Source organism: Coregonus lavaretus (genome assembly GCF_964263955.1).
Source record: "Coregonus lavaretus genome assembly, chromosome: 30".
In the NCBI taxonomy this organism is placed as follows: Eukaryota; Metazoa; Chordata; class Actinopteri; order Salmoniformes; family Salmonidae; genus Coregonus; species Coregonus lavaretus.
The window spans coordinates 23,999,132-24,020,172 of record NC_140017.1 but is presented as its reverse complement, the minus strand read 5'-3'; the positions used below and the strand labels follow the sequence as shown (position 1 = coordinate 24,020,172).

The window sequence follows — 21,041 nt, the reverse complement described above, 5'->3', positions numbered from 1 at the left end:
CTCATACACTCTTCACTACCTGCACACACACCCACACAACTCTGGTAAACTGGGGCACTATAAGAAAGAGTGGAAGCTTAATCTTCAGTTTACATATATTGGACTCAAATTAAGGTACACACACACACAGTAAATGCATTTCCTGACGTTTTAATGACAGATGGCACATCTAATTCTAGCTTTGCTTTCAGGGGGCAGATGTCTGCTGTGGGGGTGATCTGCAGCAAGCGACGTCTGCTGCCTTTGACGGGCTGTGGTGCCCCCACAGTAATCCTATAGAATTCCAACCAACGCTGGGCAGAGGGGCTCAGAGACTGGCTTATGACTAGCCCGGGCGCTGACTGGCTTATTAAAAGAGGCACTTCGTCTTTTCATACACACATAGCATAGGACTGAGAGACTGTCCTGCCATCACCCCTCAAACACTGAGGATGTGTCACAATTGGCATACTATTCCTTATGTAGTGCGCTACTTTTGACCAGGACCCAACCTGAGTGAGCTACTGGAGCCAGAATAATAATAATAATAATATAATAATAATATGCCATTTAGCAGACGCTTTTATCCAAAGCGACTTACAGTCATGCGTGCATACATTTTTGTGTATGGGTGGTCCCGGGGATCGAACCCACTACCTTGGCGTTACAAGCGCCGTGCTCTACCAGTTGAGCTACAGAGGACCACATGTAAAGCATACATCAACACAGTACATCTGAGAGATAAAAGGTGACATCCTGCCCCCTTCTCAAACTCACAGGAGGTATTCAGACTCCTCTTACAAACGCCTCACTAATCTCAGGTATTCACCGGCAGAGGAGAAGAGTGCAGGTTTGGTGTTAATCCTGAGGGATGAGAGACACAGAAGAGTACCATTCCATCCCTGGAGGATAAAGAACTGCTTCCTAAAGCACTACCTGTGATTAGTTAAGACGCTGCTGGAGGTATCAGCTCCTTAATGCAGGGGTGAGATGGTTCCTCGTTGGGAAATTAAGTCTATTTGTGACCTCATGGGACAGGCTACTTTAGGGATAAAGACTACAGCATCCCTGAGAGAGCGTAAGTAAATCCTCTGCACATTCTAACGAAGGCATAAAACTAAGACTGCCAGAGATTAAAATGGCACTTTTTCACTACTTACCACAAAAGTTGCCTTGATACTTACGACAAAACTGAAGTATGACGTAATCAGCAGACACATATCATAACGAAGGCATTCCACCACCAAAAAACACAGCCAGAGTACTGTGAGTAGAACGTCTATCATCCTCTAGACATGAGTAGGGCTGTGGTGGTCATGACATTTCGTCAGCCGATTGTCAAGCTAATTATTGCCAGTCGCACGGTAATTGACCGTTCATTAGCATAAACACATTTTGCATCTCCTGGCTTGCACACATAGCCTACAAGCCACTGATGCAGACCTTTGGAACATCTACATTAAAAAAAGTATAATAAATCCATGTAATATAGCCTACACCATCACAATAAATCCATTATTTATTTTAGACAGGTCTAAAGAAACATGATATGAAGAAAATGTAGTCTATTTCAGAATAATAATAATAATAATAATATGCCATTTAGCAGACGCTTTTATCCAAAGCGACTTACAGTCATGCGTGCATAAAATGTTTTGTGTATGGGTGATCCCGGGGATCGAACCCACTACCCTGGCGTTACAAGCGCCGTGCTCTACCAGAGAAGAACAGAATAGCATACTCTGAGTTGTCCTTATGTTAGGTCCTGATCTGGCTATGCCATATGGCTGTGGGCTACACTAGTTCATTTAGCAGACAAGATTTGCTTAGAATTCCGTGGTATTATTTTATAGTATGAAGAATACAATTAAACAAAGCTGAATAAAACAGATACTCCCATATGCTTCATTTAGAGTTATTTATGTAACTTTAGTTGTGATACAAACGTTGGGCTATATGCTCTTATTTGTAATATATTCTAAGGTTGCATGATGTGACTCTAATAATGATTTGAAAAAAGTTGCATGAAAGGCATGAGCTCTGCTTTGTTTTTTGCACAGGTTGTAGACACTTCATCAGTCTTTCATTCACAATTTGAAAAATATCTTCCCCAAACTTGAAAAACTCACGCGATGCGTATGTATGCCAGTCAGGCTCTACAACCGTTGTAAAGCGGATTAATATGCTTATTTTTTTTAGTTATTTGGCTACTTTAGTTGTGATACAAACATTAGCAAAACATCCAGTATAGGCCTAGAGGCTAGGCTACATGAGGTGTGCGATTACGATTAGAAAAGGTTGCAGAAAAATCCATGCATATTTTCTTGCCTTACTGCACACAAGCTGGGCATCATTCACAAGTGATAGGTTAATATTGTCACCCATCAGACTATTCTTGATTTAATCTTGTCTTTACATATACTAAATAATATATGTGTGAAATTTGTTTTGATTTAGAATGGACCATTATCATTCACCTGTCTCAAAACAGGGGCAGGGGAAAAAATTAATGTCATCTATGCACTTAAAAAGCGAATGGAGGACGCTTTTCCCGTGGTTCATTTTCATGCCAGCCAGGTAGGCTATACTCCTGTTGTAAAGAGAAGCAATGTGCTTAATATTAGGAAAGTTGAGAAATAAATATAGTAGGCCTAGCCTATAAAAAGCTGAGGGGATCCTCATCTTTTTAATAGAGGCCATCAAAACTCTGTTGTTTTCTCACACAATTGCATACCCTATAGAAATGTTGCGCAACATGAGCTCATGGGCTCTCATTAAGTGTTTGATTACATTTTTGATTACATTTGCATTGATGTCAGAGTGATTAGAGGGACAATAGAGTGCTGAGTACCAGGCAGTTAGCAAGTTTGGTAGGCTACTAATGACCAGCAGCAGCATCAGAGCTTGGAGAAGCCTAATTACCATGACTAAACGGTCACGTGGAATTTGACTGCCGTCATGACTCATGACTGCCGGTGTGGCGGTAATAATGCACTCATAAGAGAGTGACTGTTGTTCCTACTCCTCACACAGAGAAAGGATGAGTCATAAACAAATGATTTATTTTAAATGTTTTTATTGCACTTGTCTTTTCCTACTGGCACTGACTTTGCTGATAACTTCTTTATTGAGGAAAAAATGTTCTTACTACGACTGTGATATGTGGTTGTCTCAGCTAGCTATCTTAAGACGAACGCACTAACGGTAAGTCAGTCTGGATAAGAGAGCCTGCTAAAGGACTAAAATGTAAATGTAATGAGGTCCTACAGAAAGAGACTATACAGAGGAAAGCAGAAAACACTATCTGAAGTGTCCTTCTCCTATAATCCTGCGTGAACTTCTTTCGTCACACCGGTCCATGGAAAAGTTTAGGCGATGACAAAAAACGGACACAAATTAGAGAGAACAACAATGGCCTGCCAACAGGATCACACGGTGGCAGGCCCACATTAGCATTGTGCTAATCCAGGGAGCTGGTGGCTAAAGGCAGATTACCTCACCATCTCCATGCTGCCTCTCCCTAGCACACTGTCCCAGGGACAGCAGGTGGGCTGGACACAAAATCCCTCCCTGCTACCAATAATGTCTTATGGAAAACAGATCTGATTAGCCTGCATCTGCTCTCAGGCCTGCACAGAGACATGCAACATGTAGCAGTATGCTAGTGTTGGCTAAAGATGGCACTGGTGAGACTTATTTTTGTATAACAACCTCTCATCACCACTCATTACTTTCAAAACATTCTCTGTGTGAGATGTCAGCAGAATGCAACAAAAGGCTTTTGGGACAAGGCATGCAGTGAATAAGTTAACATCAAGCTATTTATACCTTGCTTCTATGGCACATCAATAGATGATGAGTAAGTTAGACAAATAAGATACAATTGAGGACTGTTGAAAGCAATATTTTTTTTGTTTCTAACCTATCTGACCTGTGATTCACCACCGTGCTCCCATTTCATACTCAATGCCCACAACAACCATAAAGCCTTTCGCTGGCTGTAAAGACCTGAGTGGTTCATTGCAGCCTGTATTTGTGTCTGAAGGGAACAATGGAGAAAAATAAAATGTCCTTCTTGTCACCTTTTAGGAGTTGCTGATACAAAAAGCCTGAATGGGTGCACTGAATGGAGAACCTGTTGACATTAAATGTCTAGTTATGTTAAAAGGGATAGCACCAAGGTCAAGTTCCAACTTGCTCTCCTTTCTTCACCTTAATAGGGCTTACATTGAATATAGTTGATCTACTGTGTTTAATGCTTTATCCATAGCTTAATGCTGAACCATAGAGATTTATATTATTTATGGCTTTACCAACAGGGAGGTCAGAGGATGTTCTCTGTCCCTTGATCTCACTTCCTGAATGTACAGTAGGCCTGTGTGTGTGAGTGAGATACCAGGTGTGTGTACACTACTTTCATCCATGCTGTGTGGTGTCTGGGAGGCTTAATTTAGCTCAATCCCAACGGAACATCTGTGGAAACATTCTGCCACGCCTTTAGTGTTGTTGAACTCATTCATTAGCAGGTTGTGTAAGAGAAGGAGAGATGTTTAAATCAGGAAAACACCACAAAGATTACCCATGAGAAATTAATAGACAAAATTATAAACCCCAATTGCTGAACCTTATGTCCTAATGTGCCTTGAAGGTATAGCTTGTAGATAAGTAAACAGCATGTTATCAGTTATGTTCAACTCCTCCACAGAAGTAAAGCTGTGAGGAACTTGTGTGAGGGTGTGGTGATCTGAGGAGGAGTGCACGGTGGAGAAGTTCATGATCGTGGATTCTCCCTGTGCCTGCCTGCCTGGCAGTGTGACCTGCCTCTGCATAAGTAACAGCCTATTCTCTACATAGTGCACTACTTTCGACCAGAGCCCATAGACCCTATGGGCACTTGTCAAAACTAGTGGCCTATGAAGGGAATAAGGTTCAATTTGGGATGCACACACAGTCATCATTGCAGCGGATGGCACAGAACACAACCACGCGTCTTCTCTTCACTCGTACGCCATGAGTCGCTCATCACAGGCTTCCTCCTCGCTCACAGCCACAAAACTGTCCAAACTTTCCTCCTCGCCTTCTTCAAACTCCCTCACTAAATGCCGCTTGCCTTCAAAAAGGTGATCAAAAGGACGCCTTACCCTGGCACTTTTCAACAGTGACACTTCAGAGCAAAAACAGCGACACTTCAGAGCAAAAACAGCGTTACATAATAATAATTTATATTTCTGCTCTACCTGCATTTCCATTGATCTGACATGAAGGAAAAAGCAATTTTTCTTATTTTTTCAGTAAGCCAATTCATTTCAAGTCGGTGTGTCTGAGCTGTGCACCTCACTGATGGTGACAGTTTGGGAGGGCCCTGTGCTGGCTGTGGCCATGGTAACAGTGAGGGAAGGTGAGGCTTTTTGTGTCAAGTGAGCTCAGTAAGCAGACAGGGGGCTGCTGTCTGTGCTTTACCCGGCAGTATAGACACACACACCGACCGCACACACACACACGATAAGCCCAGTAGCTTGTCACCAGACATGCTGTGGCTCCTGTTTCCCTTATCAGCCTGAATCTGAAGCCCACATACATTCAGACAGAGACAAAAACAACCTGCCAGAGAAATCCAATTCCCTCCTTCCCTCTGTCCCCTTCTCCTTGAGCCATACATGTTTGAAACCAGCATTCAGCTGCAGCTCAAGCTGCCGTCCACTCCTCTTTTCAAGGATGCATTTTCTTTGTTTAGCCAGGCGAGGCAGTGACGTCAAAAAGACTCCTTTGTCTCAAAACGAAAGCAGTGCTCCTGTTGCACACATTCTTTAACCTGCTCCTGGCAGGAGTGACAACATTGAGGTAAATGACAAAGCTTTTGGAATCAGAGACAGAGAGAGTGCGACGAGGGAGAACAGAGGGGACGATTAGCCATGTGGTTTTACTAAATAAAAACAAAGCACAATGGCCCAGTTTGGTGTGACACTATTTTTGTACACAAGTCTTTCTATGGCGAGAGCGAGAGCGAGAGCGAGAGCGAGAGCGAGAGCGAGAGCGAGAGAGAGAGAGAGAGAGAATTCAGCAGGTTTCTCTTGTTCAGCGGTATTGATTTACGGGTCAGGATGACGACTGAAAGGAGTGACACGGTACCAAAGCCAAATTGAGAGAGGATGGAATGGGAAATTAATTAAGATATGAATGAGATGAGAGGCTGTAATGAGGCAAATGCTCTCTCATCCCGAACAGAGCGGTAGTGAATGATGCATCTGGCCGCGCACGTGAGCTAGTTACTTCCTCCGCTCGGCTCTTTCATAGGATCAATAGCCCGTCTGTGCAGGGGGAGGAGAAGGGAGGTTGGGAGGAGGCTGTGCATTGTGCTGTGTTGACATATCTGAAATGAGCTGTGAGAGAGAAGGGAGGACGCCACACAGACAGAGAGTGGTGGTGGTGGTCATTTAGCTTTTAGTTAGTTGACCAACACAGTAAGTACAGCTAGCTGATGTTAAGGGACAGCAGAGGTAGGGCAGAAGGAAGGAAGCCATCATCACAACGGCCCTTTCACTGGCCAGGGGGAGGGGGCAGGACGGAAGGGTTGAATGGCAATGACCTTAACATTGAAGGGGCCTCTCCTGAATAAATGACTATAATTCAGGATGTGTGTGTATGCTTTTAGTGAAGAGCTTAACTGCTCTGCCAACACCTGTTCTGCTCCATAGTGGAGCCTTTCACTGAGACAGGTGCCTCGCAGGACAGGGCCGCCACCTTCCCCACTTTCCTGTCCCCCGGCCAGCTGCTCTCCTTTCAGAGCCCAGACACAGATTCCGCACATGCCTGGGCGTCCACTCGGCAACCAGACCCAGTCGTCAGTCAGTCAGTCAGTCAGTCAGTCAGTCAGTCAGCTGCCTGCCTGCCTACTGCTAATGAGCCTCTCACAACATAAACAATCCCTCACAGACACGCTTCTAATAGCCGAGCAGACCCTCCCATGTCCGCTGTGTAACCTTGAATTGGTCATTAGGGTAATCTGCCTATCCATCCACCTCCTAACAGCCCTCATCGCTTCCCAGTTCCCACAATCCTTAACCCAGACTCTCTCCGTTCTACATTGTCCATTAATCCTGATCTCAATTAAAATGGTACAAATCGTAAAAACTACTGGCCCAGAGAAGTTGGCGCTCTCTGGATTTGCTGTTGTGTAGACTAACACATCCTGCGTTTGGTCTGCTCTGTCTGGTCTGAAGAGGCTCCAGCAGATTACACTATGCTGTGTGACAGACAGCGGCTATGGCATAGTCTGAGACGAGGGCCAGTATGTTTCACAATAAACACCTTACCTTAGCCCTTTCACATTACACACATACCCATGCACATGTAGGCACTGGCCATGCTGGGGGAGGGCTGCCAACTGGCCAGGCTCCAGCGACAGGGCTGGGACTCTGGCAGCTTGGCCCCAGCATGCTCTCTGTGTGAGGGGCAAGGTGCTCCACTGCATAACTGGAATGCCTACCGCCTTTGTTTGGCCTGAAGAGCTGCCAGACTCTGAGCCCTTTGAATAAGACCTCCTATAGTCTCAGCAAGTCCCGAACCTGCTCTAGGGATGCTTCGTCCGCACACTTTGTTTGCACATTGACCAACAATGTTGATAAAGAGTTGACATATAGAGAACAGGAGCATTGGGGCATTGTTGCCGGAATGTGGTCAGCGCGTTTGGAGAGGCTAGACATTTCAATGGGGGAGAAAATTCCAGCAAAGAATCTTAACTGCTTTCCCTCTGAGAGGTGTGAAATTTAGTACCGGAATAAGTACATAGATTTGCTCACATTTGCCTAGCTTAGACCAGCAATTAGCACCACCAAGACCTTACGCCAGTGATCAAGGCATAGAAAATGACTATTGCTAGAACATTCAACCAAATGACCCCTAGTTCCCACTAAGGGAGTTTGACAATAACAACTGGGCCGTCCGGTCCATGTGGAGCGAGTCTGTGTGAAGGATGGGCGGCAGGCAGGTAGCTTAGTGGTTAAGAGCGTTGTGCCAGTAACCGAAAAGGTCGCTGGTTCTAATACCCGAGCCGACTAGGTGAACAATCTGTCGATGTGCCCTTGAGCAAGGCACTTAACCCTAATTGCTCCTGTAAGTCACTCTGGATAAGAGCGTCTGCTAAATGACTTTAAAAAATAAAAAAATAAAAAAATAAAGGACCTCTGCAACTTTGCAGCTGTGTGAAACAGTCCGATAACTTTCTCTCAGCGATGTCAGCTGGACCTCTAAAGTCCCTCGGCTTCCTCCCATGAGACCCCATACAATGACATCATCCTTCAATGTCCTGGCTCACATCCATATAACTCCTCTAATGGTACAGGGGGTCTTATGTGAAAACGCTTAGAGAACAGTAAGGCTTATGTTCTGCCAAGGAGCTGAATGAGAAAAGATGGTGCCCTTAAGTTAAATGGATGGGTGACTTCAGGTTTAAGCATGCACAGTATATCATGCCATGTGAGTGACACACAAATGTTCAGTGAGTATACAATACTCTCTCAACCACATACACTCACGCCCAGCCGCACACTCACACATGAACACAAGCACACATCATCAACCTTGCAAGTGTAGACGTTGTTTTACAGTTACACCCACAACAGAAACCTCTTATCAGGGCAATACAAATATCCTGGTGGTGTAAGTTCCATTCCAGGTATTGTATTCCATAGATGTTGACAAAATAAAACCTTGTTGGTTTATTGTTTTAGTGAGGTCAACAAACAAAGGGTTCACGCATTCCCCAGGTTACCTGAGTAAGACTAATGTTGAAAAACCTAATGGAATGCAGACCAAGTATTTTTTTATTGAGCCATATCTGTATAGAGGCCAAGGCCATCAAATCAGTGTGTCCATTCATGTACAGTAATGACTACTGTACCAGTTGATTTGGGTGAATGAGCACCATATAGGTCATGGAGTCATTCTGAAGGGCAGAGCTATAATTCATACTGTATGTTTGCAGAGCTCTATTTGTGATTCACCAGGTGCAGTACGCCTCTTAGCTTAGGTAGAGGGGAAGTGTAACTGACATGTTCAACTTTAAAAGATCAGTGGACTTTCAAACAATGATCGCTTCAAAGTCCATGCACGTGTGAGGAAGTACTAGTTTACTTTCTCTCAATAGGGATAGCCTACATTGGGATAATTCCATGTCAGGATGTGTCCACCCTGCCTCCCCCTTTACTGTATATCAGGAACTGCCTCAATGTCCTAGCTCTGGGGTGAAGTTTCCTCTATGTACTGATCTAATAATCAGCTTCCCCTCCATCAATCCTAACCGGAAACCATTAGTGGGGGAAAATGCAAAACTGATCAGTGTCTAGGAGCAACTTAACCCTCCTCCTTTTTATGGGCTACTACTGCCTCAGTGTTTCTAGATGGATTCTAGACTCCATCATTCCCAGTTCATCAGCTGGCCTGGCTGGAACAGCACTACTCAGCTTTGAGAGGTCTTCAACACCCACCCAGAGAGCAGAGCAGAGCAGAGTAGACCAGAGCAGAGGCCTGGGGGCTTTCACTCCGCTAACCCCCTTCAACGAAGCACAGTGAACTACGTTGTGCTCAGCAATAGACAAATCGAAAACCCGTTCCCTTCCGCATCCCCATGTGCCATACATAAATAAATTCCTTTGGACACCTGTGAGGGTCTATGAAGGTCTCTGTGAAGATACTGGAGGATGTGTGTGGGGCTGGGAACTGGAGATCCTCATTCACTGAGCCATTCATTATTAGTCCGGCTGAACACACAAACAAACACACGCTTTTTCAAAGGCCCAGCTGACAGAACAGGCCTGGCTCACACACAGAGCTGGGCACCAGTACTCCTGGACCCCATTTAGTCATTTAACAGACACAAGCTAAATCCCTGGCCAAAAGTGCCTCTATTCTGCGTTCCCCTATCAATCTGCACACACAATAGACAGAAGTCAATTCATCTGGCTTTAACGGAGACCAAAGACGCTCACCCAGATTCCCTTGGCTGACAAGAGCCAGACCGCTATCTCTCCACTGTCTCAGACCACAACCAGATTCCCTTGGCTGACGAGAGCCAGACCGCTATCTCTCCACTGTCTCAGACCACAACCAGATTCCCTTGGCTGACGAAAGCCAGACCTGTATCTCTCCACTGTCTCAGACCACAACCAGATTCCCTTGGCTGACGAAAGCCAGACCTCTCTCTCTCCACTGTCTCAGACCACAACCAGATTCCCTTGGCTGACGAAAGCCAGACCTGTATCTCTCCACTGTCTCACATCAATCATCCCCTTCTTCCCTCAAAACTCTTTCCTCATTCACAATAAGCTTTTTGTGCACTCGCTTTCCCAGACAGTGGAATGGATGGAAGGAAGAAGAGGGATGTGGGGAAGGAGAGAGGAAGTTGGAGATTGCGGAGGCACTGATAATGCTGGTGATGCTGCATCAAAAGGGACTTCAGTGTTTTTACATGTGTGGGAGACTGGGAAGCCATACTGACAAGTCAGGGAGCAGAGTGAAGAGATGAGTAGGCCTATAGCCTGCATCAGTAAAACAGCACAACACAATCACCACATCTCATGGACACTATGCTGCCAATGTTTAATGAATCATCTTCCCTCTCATAACACTCCAACTCATACTTCCTTGGCCTGTGGGGATGATTAATCACCACATGTATAAACCCCATGGCAATTTCCCAAATGGCACACTATTCCCAAATGGCACACCAATTAGACTGTAAGCGCCTCGGGACAGCAGAGGAAGTCAGAAGTTACAGTAGGCTACCATAGTGTTGAGGAGGCCCATCCAGGAAGAAGTTACAGTAGGCTACCATAGTGTTGAGGAAACACATCCAGGAAGAAGTTATGGGGCAGAACAAACCAATTACTGCTCCTGTCAAGGCCAGAGACGACACAGTAACGCAAGTGTGACACTGCCTTGGCTCACACACACACTAACCCAAGATATGACTCCATGTATCATACCATGTATGGGATGGGTTTGGCATGAAAGGCCACTCTCACCCTATATCATGGGGAGAATGTTTTATTATTTTTTAATACTGTTTGAGTGTTTATTCTCCTTTGCTAATGAGGCCTTGAGCCAATTGCCCAGGCCTATGATAAGGGGTTTGCTGAAGCCAACCAGGGCTGCGTCCCAAATGGCACCCTATTTCCTATACAGTACACTACTTTTGATCAGAGCCTTCCGGCCCTGGTCAAAAGTAGGGAATAGGGTGCCATTTGGGACGCAGACCACGATCAGCATACACGGTACATGCATGTGACTTACAGTTGATTGCAGAAGTGATAAGCCTCAGGGCTGTGCTCGTTCTACTACCCCATGACTCTACATCAGAGCTGGGCCAGGGAACCTCCAGGGGTTCTGCCTGTTGGCCTGTTGTATTTAAACATTCCTCCATTCCCTCGATCTCTCCCTGGGTGAAAAAACTGCCCATTAGCATCACATGCTAACACGCTGACAGACTGACAGGCAAGCTAAGCCTTTTCATCACAAAGTCATGGTTCAGCAAAAAATTTAATTATTGTGTTAGTTCAAAAGCAGTGGGTCTGTCAGAGAAAATGGAAAAGTTATTGTACGATAGCATATGAAAAGCATAAAACCTGAAGCGAGGGTGTGGAGGCCACTTGTTTCAAGGGATTCCATGAGGAAAAGTTGAAGATGAGAGATTAAACTTGGATAGAGAGGAAGTAGAGAGACATGCTGAGATGTAGCCATATATAATTCATACTTATGAGTAAGTGGAAGTGTCAATTTGGTGATTCATGCTCTTAAGTAATAAGCTGTTTTTATGGCCTGTTACAAAAGAGTGGTGAATCCAGGTGGGTCCCAGAGACGCTGGTAGAGCTATCGGTGTCAAAGTGAAAGCAGGCTTGGAAACCTGGACTGATTTCACAAGCTGTACACTAAAGCTGGGACTCACTGGGAGAGGATCCACTCTGTGTACAAAATGTATAAAAATTACCTCAGGGAGCTTTGGTATAGGCTTACTTGTGCTTGCTCCAGAATGATCCCAACTGCCCTTAGTTGCGCACGCAGGGATTGCACAGTCTGTGTACTCGGTTTGCACAGTGTATAATTAAGCCAATGGAAACACACTCAGTGAACTCTGCTACGTGTGGCTTTTTACTGGGTTAATCAATTGACTAGATTCATTTCTGTGTGATATCGATGGAGTGGTGAAGTGGCTGTCAAATAGCCTAAACCCCCTGTCAGCTGGACCAATAGGATCCTGACAGATGAAGAGTAACGTCGTTGTGGACAGACCTCTGAGGCACTAAAATGTTTTAGAAGATAAAATACCATTCAGAATAACAGTGTGATGTTTTCTAGGCTATCTGAGAAAACAATGTGTTATGAAAACAGAGGCCCCCCTCTCTTGGCTGTGTTTGGCGCTACAGTTTAGCAAGCTTACCAAGTCAATAATGTCACTGACATTATAAGTCACTGACATTGTACGCGTCCCAAATGCCACCCTATTCCCTATATATGCACAACTTCCGACCAGGGCCCATAGTGCTATGGTCAAAAGTAGTGCACTATGTAGGGAATAGAGTGCCATTTGGGAAGCATCCTAGGTCACCAACATTGAAATGGAAATCCATAAAAATGTGGGCTAAACAAATAGTGCAATCAATTCCCCATTAACTCCAAATATAACTGGTAGTAACATTAGTCACTCTACGAATCCACAAAATAGGTGCAGATTGCTCTCCCTGACGTTGTCTGGTTGTCACGTCTTTACAGTATGCTGCAGCTGCAACTGTCTGTTGAATCGTGCTCTCTTTGTCTGTTACGATCACGAGTCGTCACTACTTTACAAAAACACTGGCTTGGTCTTTTTTTGTCTTGAAAAAAATCAATATTCTGTGTGTCTTTGTGTTTTAAAAAGAGTCATTGAGTGGGATGCAGGGAGTAAAGGATTTATATTCTCTCTTCACTACTGGGAGAGAGAACACAGACAGACAGGCCTTTGAGGAAGACACAAAGCCAAGGGCAAAAGGCATTGACCACCAATGATCTCTCACTCTTCCTCTTCAACTGTCTCTCTATTTCTATATACGAGCTTGTCATCTTGATACAGTATATTTGGAGAGCTTTGCCTTCAGAGATCTTATTAAAATATGTTAATATACAGTGCCTTCAGAAAGTATTCATACCCCTTGACTTATTCCACATTTTGTTGTGTTACAGCCTGAATTCAAAATGGATAAAAAAATAAAAATACACCCATCTACACATAATACCCCATAATGACGAAGTGAAAACATGTTTTTAGAAATGTTTGCAAATGTATTGAAAATTAAATACAGAAATCTCTAATTTACACCCGAGTCAATACTTTGCAGGAGCACCTTTGGCAGCGATTACAGCTGTGAGTCTTTCTGGGTAAGTCTCGAAGAGCTTTCCACACCTGATTGTGCAACATTTGCCCATTATTCTTTTCAAAATTTTAAAATCTCTGTCAAATTGGTTGTTGATCATTGCTATACAGCCATTTTCAGGTCTTGTCATAGATCTTTAAGTAGATTTAAGTCAAAACTGCAACTAGGCCACTCAGGAACATTCACTGTCTTCTTAGTAAGAAACTCCAGTGTACATTTGGCCTTGTGTTTTAGGTTATTGTCCTGCTGAAAGATGAATTAATCTACCATTATCTGGTTGAAAGCAGACTGAACCAGGTTCTCATCTAGGATTTTGCCTAGTCCTTATCAATTACAAGCACACCCATAACATGATGCCGCCACCACTATGCTTGAAAATATGGAGCGTGGTACTCAGTAATGTGTTGTATTGGATTCAGGACAAAAAGTTAATTGCTTTGCCACATTTTTTGCAGTCTTACTTTAGTGCCTTGTTGCAAACAGGATGCATGTTTTGAAATATTTGTATTCTGTACAGGCTTCCTTCTTTCCACTCTGTCAATTAGGTTAGTATTGTGGAGTAACTACAATGTTGATGATCCATCCTCAGTTTTCTCCTATCACAGCCATTAAACTCCGTAACTGTTTTAAAGTCACCATTGGCCTCATGGTGAAATCCCTGAGCGGTTTCCTTCCTCTCCAGCAACTGAGTTAGGAAGAATGCCTGTATCTTTGTAGTGACTGGGTGTATTGATACACCATCCAAAGTAACTAATAACCTCACCATGCTCATAGGGATATTCAATGTCTGCTTTTTTTATTTTTTATTTTTTATTTTTTTTAAACACATCTACCAATAGGTGCCCTTCTTTGCGAGGCATTGGAAAACCTCCCTGGTCTTTGTGGTTGAATCTGTGTTTGAAATTCACTGCTCGACTGAGGGACTTTACAGATAATTGTATGTGTGGGGTACAGAGTTGAGGTAGTCATTAAAAAACCATGTTAAACACTATTATTGCACACAGAGTGAGTCCATGCAACTTATTATGTGACATTTCAGCTTTTCATTTTTAATTAATTTGTAAAAATGTTCCTAAACATAATTCCACTTTGACATTATGGGGTACTTTCTGAAGGCACTGTACACTACATGACCAAAAGTATGTGGACACCTGCTCGTCAAACAACTCATTCCAAAATCATGGGCATTAATATGGAGTTGGTCCCCCCTTTGCTGCTTTAACAGCTTCCACTCCTCTGGGAAGGCTTTCCACTAGATATTGGAACATTGCTGTGGGGACTTGCTTTCATTCAGCCACAAGAGCATTAGTGAGCTCAGGCACTAATGTTGGGCGATTAGGCCTGGCTTGCAGTCGGCGTTCCAATTCATCACAAAGGTGTTCGATGGGGTTGAGGTCAGGGCTCTGTGCAGGCCAGTCAAAATCGTCCACACCGATCTCGACAAACCATTTCTGTATGGACCTCACTTTGTGCATGGGGGCATTGTGATGCTGAAACAGGAAAGGGCCTTCCCCAAACTGCTGCCACAACAGCCCCAGACTATTATTCCTCCTCCACCAAATGTTACAGTTGGCACTATGCATTGGGGCATAGTATTCCACTATGCAGAGAACAGGGTGCTATTTAGGACATAACCCTAGATAGTCTAAATATATGTGGAGAAATAGATAAGACCTATACTGTGAAAAAAAGATCCCACTTCTGGTTGTCTCTGGCAACGAAGTGAAATGCAACAACATAAAGGGGAACCATACCTGCCATAACTGAAATATGTCCAGTCATTGTCTACTCAAACAATAACACAGAAGCTGTGTTCCAAGATGACGTAGTACAAAGTTCAGGTAGACCCACCTCTGCTTCCTGCATACTTTCTGAAGCAATAAACAACTAGAAGAGGGTTTAATTTAAATCCAATTAAATATACATAAAGTAGGACTCCCAAGTATTTCAGCCATCTTTCAATGGGGGTGGAGGAATGTGGTAGGGGTGAAGGGGTATGAGGAACTCAAGTGGCTCAAAACTAAATCTAAAATAGCTGCCAAAATTCACACTATGTGACCGAGACTGTGTCCCAAACGGCACCCTATCCACTATATACTGTAGTGCACTACTTATGACCAGAGCCATATGGACCCTGGTCAGAAGTAGTGCACTATATAGGGGATAGGGTGCCATTTGGGATGCAACCTCTCTCGGGCTCAGACATGGCCCATCGTGTATTTATTCCTCGTGTTATTATTTCTCTATTTTTCTCTCTGCATTGTTGGGAAGGGCCTGTAAGTAAGCATTTCACTGGTTGTTTACGAAGCATGTGACAAATAAAATGATTATAAAGTGATTCGGATTTGATGACTTCCGAGTGAATGGTCTGCCAATCTCTCAGCACACTGGTGCCCTGATTCCAATAAAGGAATCTGTCTAATCCCCCCTCATCCAAGGCAGCGCCATTGCTGACTGCCCCGACCCGAGCACCTCTACCACCCTGCACCCTCCCCCTGACCCAAAACGCAGTCAGGCAGGCACACAGCCACAGCCTCAGGGCAAAAAGACAGACATACAGGATGGGAAGATAGGCCAGGATCCTCTCTGCCTGCCCGGGTGAAAACACACACACATTAACATGCATACACACGTGGACAATTACACACAGACATATTTCCATGCAGGTTCACACAACAGACAACCTTAAAAGTGCCTCTCCCCACTCTCTGGCTGTCCCTGATCCTGAGTTCTTAACATTAGATAACATGGTAGGCGACTACTGCTAGAATGGCAGCAAAATCTGCAAAACCAACAACCACTGAAACATTTCACCCTCATCACAGCATTGAATCTTTGACTGTTTTTATTATCTGAAAACTATATGCATAATATTACAATTGCATTGGGCCAAATTATGATACACACAAGCAATTGTTTTCTCTTCTGTTTAATGGCCTTTTGGAGCTTGAGTTTTCATTGGTGGCTCCCAGACTTCTGCCAGTTGGGCCAACTTGAATTCAGTTATGGAAAATAACTAAACTGACTTCATGAGAGATTTGCATGTATAAAAAACACCCCCAACGGCTGTTGTGTCATCATACTGTATCATAATATACCACACATATCTACCCGGATGATATCAGATTCAGAAATATACAAATCATATTTGGATCAATGACATGAGTGAAACTTTCCAAGGAGTGAATGTTGAAATATGTTATTAACATTTTCAATTCCATAGTATGGGGAGGTGAAATACCTTATGGTTTAAGGCAGTGGTATTCAAACTTTTTCAGTGGGGACCCCATTTCTTTCCGCATTTATACCCCATTTTATTCGCAATAATTTCTTGTGACCTCACCCCACCCCAAATATAGTGACAACCTTAAAAATTGGTACATTTCGATTTTTACATCAACAAATAACCTTCAATTCATTACATTTGTATCTCTTATCAAAATGAAAAGGAACTAATGAATAGATTTACTCAATAACATTTTATTTTTCCAATTATCTTTCTCAAAAACTTTTGTATGTTGTCCCATTGAATAATCTGTCCTCATAATTTTTTGTTAAAATATACACTACCGTTCAAAAGTTTGGGGTCACTTAGAAATGTCCTTGTTTTCGAAAGAAAAGCTATTTTTTTGCCCATTAAAATAACATCAAATTGATCAGAAATACAGTGTAGACATTGTTAATGTTGCAAATGGCTATTGTAGCTGGAAACGGCTGATTTTTTTATGGAATATCTACATAGGCGTACAGAGGCCCATTATCAGCAACCATCAGTCCTGTGTACCAATGACACGTTGTGTTTGCTAATCCAAGTTGATCATTTTAAAAGGCTAATTGATCATTAGAAAACCCTTTTGCAATTATATCAGCACAGCTGAAAACTGTTGTGCTGATTAAAGAAGCAATAACACTGGCCTTCTTGAGACTAGTTGAGTATCTGGAGCATCAGCAATTGTTGGTTCGATTACAGGCTCAAAATGGCCAGAAACAAATAACTTTCTTCTGAAACTCGTCAGTCTATTCTTGGTCTGAGAAATGAAGGCTATTCCATGCGAGAAATTGCCAAGAAACTGAAGACCTCCTACAACGCTGTGTACTACTCCCTTCACAGAACAGCGCAAACTGGCTCTAACCAGAATAGAAAGAGGAGTGGGAGGCCCTGGTGCACAACTGAGCAAGAGGACAAATACATTAGAGTGTCTAGTTTGAGAAACAGACGCCTCACAGGTCCTCAACTGGCAGCTTCATTAAATAGTACCCGCAAAACACCAGTCTCAACATCAACAGCGAAGCGGCGACTCTGGGATGCTGACCTTCTAGGCAGAGTTGCAAAGAAAAAGCCATATCTCAGACTGGCCAATAAAAAGAAAAGATTAAGATGGGCAAAAGAACACAAACACTGGACAGAGGAAGTTTGGAAAAAAGTGTTATGGACAGACAAATCGAAGTTTGAGGTGTTCGGATCACAAAGAATAACATTTGTGAGACGCAGACCAAATGAAAAGATGCTGGAGGAGTGCTTGATGCCAACTGTCAAGCATGGTGGAGGAAATGTGATGGTCTGGGGGTGCTTTGGTGGTGGTAAAGTGGGGGATTTGTACAGGGTAAAAGGGATCTTGAAGAAGGAAGGCTATCACTCCATTTTGCAACGCCATGCCATACCCTGTGGACGGCACTTGACTGGAGCCAATTTCCTCCTACCACAGGACAATGACCCAAAGCACAGCTCCAAACTATGCAATAACTATTTAGGGAAGAAGCAGTCAGCTGGTATTCTGTCTATAATGGAATGGCCAGCACAGTCACCGGATCTCATCCCTATTGAGCTGTTGTGGGAGAAGCTTGACCGTATGGTACGTAAGATGTGCCCATCAAGACAATCCAACTTATGGGAGGTGCTTCAGGAAGCATGGGGTGAAATCTCTTCAGATGACCTCAACAAATTGACAACTAGAATGCCAAAGGTCTGCAAGGCTGAATTTGCTGCAAATGGAGGATTCTTTGACGAAAGCAAAGTTTGAAGGACACAATTATTATTTATATTAAAAATCATTATTTCTAACTTTGTCAATGGCTACATTTCCTATTAATTTTGCTATATTTCCTATTCAAACTCATTTCATGTATGTTTTCATGGAAAACAAGGACATTTCTAAGTGACCCCAAACTTTTGAACAGTAGTAATATATATATATATAGATTACCAGTCAAAAGTTTGGACACACCTACTCATTCAAGGGTTTTTGTTTATTTTTGATGTCTTCACTATTATTCTACAATGTAAACAGTAAAAATAAACAAAGACCCTTGAATGAGTAGGTGTCCAAACTTTTGACTGGTACTGTGTATATATACAGTTGAAGTCGTAATTTTACATTTACATTTTAGTCATTTAGCAGATGCTCTTATCCAGAGCGACTTACAGGAGCAATTAGGGTTAAGTGCCTTGCTCAAGGGCACGTTGACAGATTTTTCACCTAGTCGGCTCGGGGATTAGAACCAGCGACCTTTCGGTTACTGGCACAACGCTCTTAACCACTAAATACACCTTAAACTCAGTTTTTCACAATTCCTGACATTTAATCCTAGTAAAAATTCCCTGTCTTAAATCCGTTAGGATCACCACTTTATTCTAAGAATGTGAAATGTCAGAATAATAGTAGAGAATTATTTATTTAAGCTTTTATTTATTTCATCACATTCCCAGTGGGTCAGAAGTTTACATACACTCAATTAGTATTTGGTAGCATTGCCTTTAAATTGTTTAACTTGGGTCAAACATTTCAGGTAGCCTTCCACAAGCTTCCCACAATAAGTTGTGTGAATTTTGGCCCATTCCTCCTGACAGAGCTGGTGTAACTGAGTCAGGTTTGTAGTCCTCCTTGCTCGCACACACTTTTTCAGTTCTGCCCACACATTTTCTATAGGATTGAGGTCAGGGCTTTGTGATGGACAGTCCAATACCTTGACTTTGTTGTCCTTAAGCCATTTTACCACAACTTTGGAAGTATGCTTGGGGTCATTGTCCATTTGGAAGACCCATTTGCGACCAAGCTTTAACTTCCTGACTGATGTCTTGAGATGTTGCTTCAATATATCCACATAATTTTCCTTCCTCATGATACCATCTATTTTGTGAAGTGCACCAGTCCCTCCTGTAGCAAAGCACCCCCACAGCATGATGCTGCCACCCCCGTGCTTCACAGTTGGGATGGTGTTCTTCGGCTTGCAAGCCACCCCCTTTTTCCTCCAAACATAACGTTGGTCATTATGGCCAAACAGTTCTATTTTTGTTTCATCAGACCAGAGGACATTTCTCCAAAAAGTACGATATTTGTCCCCATGTGCAGTTGCAAACCGCAGTCTGGCTTTTTTTATGGCGGTTTTGGAGCAGTGGTTTCTTCCTTGCTGAGCGGCCTTTCAGGTTATGTCGATATAGGACCCGTTTTACTGTGGATATAGATACTTTTGTACCGGTTTCCTCCAGCATCTTCACAAGGTCCTTTGCTGTTGTTCTGGGATTTATTTGCACTTTTCGCACACCAAAGTACGTTAATCTCTAGGAGACAGAACGCGTCTCCTTCCTGAGCGGTATGACGGCTGCGTGGTCCCATGGTGTTTATACTTGCGTACTATTGTTTGTACAGATGAACGTGGTACCTTCAGGCATTTGGAAATTGCTCCCAAGGATGAACCAGACTTGTGGAGGTCTACAAAAAAATTTCTGAGGTCTTGGCTGATTTCTTTTGATTTTCCCATGATGTCAAGCAAAGAGGCACTGAGTTTGAAGGTAGGCCTTGAAATAGATCCACAGGTACACTTCCAATTGACTCAAATGATGTCAATTAGCCTATCAGAATCTTCTAAAGCCATGACATCATTTTCTGGAATTTTCTAAGCTGTTTAAAGGCACAGTCAACTTAGTGTATGTAATCTTCTGACCCACTGGAATTGTGATACAGTGAATTATAAGTGAAATAATCTGTCTGTAAACAATTGTTGGAAAAATTCACAAAGTAGATGTCCTAACCGACTTGCCAAAACTATAGTTTGTTAACAAGAAATTTGTGGAGTGGTTGAAAAACGAGTTTTAATGACTCCAACCTAAGTGTATGTAAACTTATAACTGTATATATTCATTTATTTATTTATTTGTTGTTTTTTTGGCATTTTCTTTTTGCATTTTGTTTTGCATTTCGACTCTGACTTTGAATACCACTGGTTTAAGGGTTTAAGCCACCACCACTTCCTTTTACCTATATTGTTGCTTCACCTGTGAGTGCACAGGCCTTACAAAGGAAGGACACGCCTACAGGATATGTTTAGATTTATACTTTCCAACCAAAACTTGACATTCATGATTAGTTCATATAGTGTGACCTATAGACAAGACACATGTCTGCTAAATGACTAAAATGTAAATGTAGCCTACACACACACACAGAGAGAGAGAGAGAGAGAGAGAGAGAGAGAGAGAGAGGTAATGTGTATACAGAACACATTACAACATAATATCATTATTTGCAATCCAATAGCCTAATCGCTCTGTGTCTGGACTATGACACACACACACAGAGACAGACAGACACAAACAGAGAGACACACACAGAGAGTCATACACACACAGAGACAGACACACACACAGAGAGAGACAGACAC

At 43.1% G+C, this 21,041-nt stretch overlaps 1 protein-coding gene across 1 annotated transcript in view; it reads right to left on the bottom strand.

Annotated features, from left to right (window-relative positions):
- Window positions 1–21,041, bottom strand: part of LOC311106079 (TNF receptor-associated factor 4-like) — a 45,349-nt gene that overhangs the window by 23,770 nt on the left and 538 nt on the right. The gene's annotated exons all lie outside the window — the stretch shown is intronic.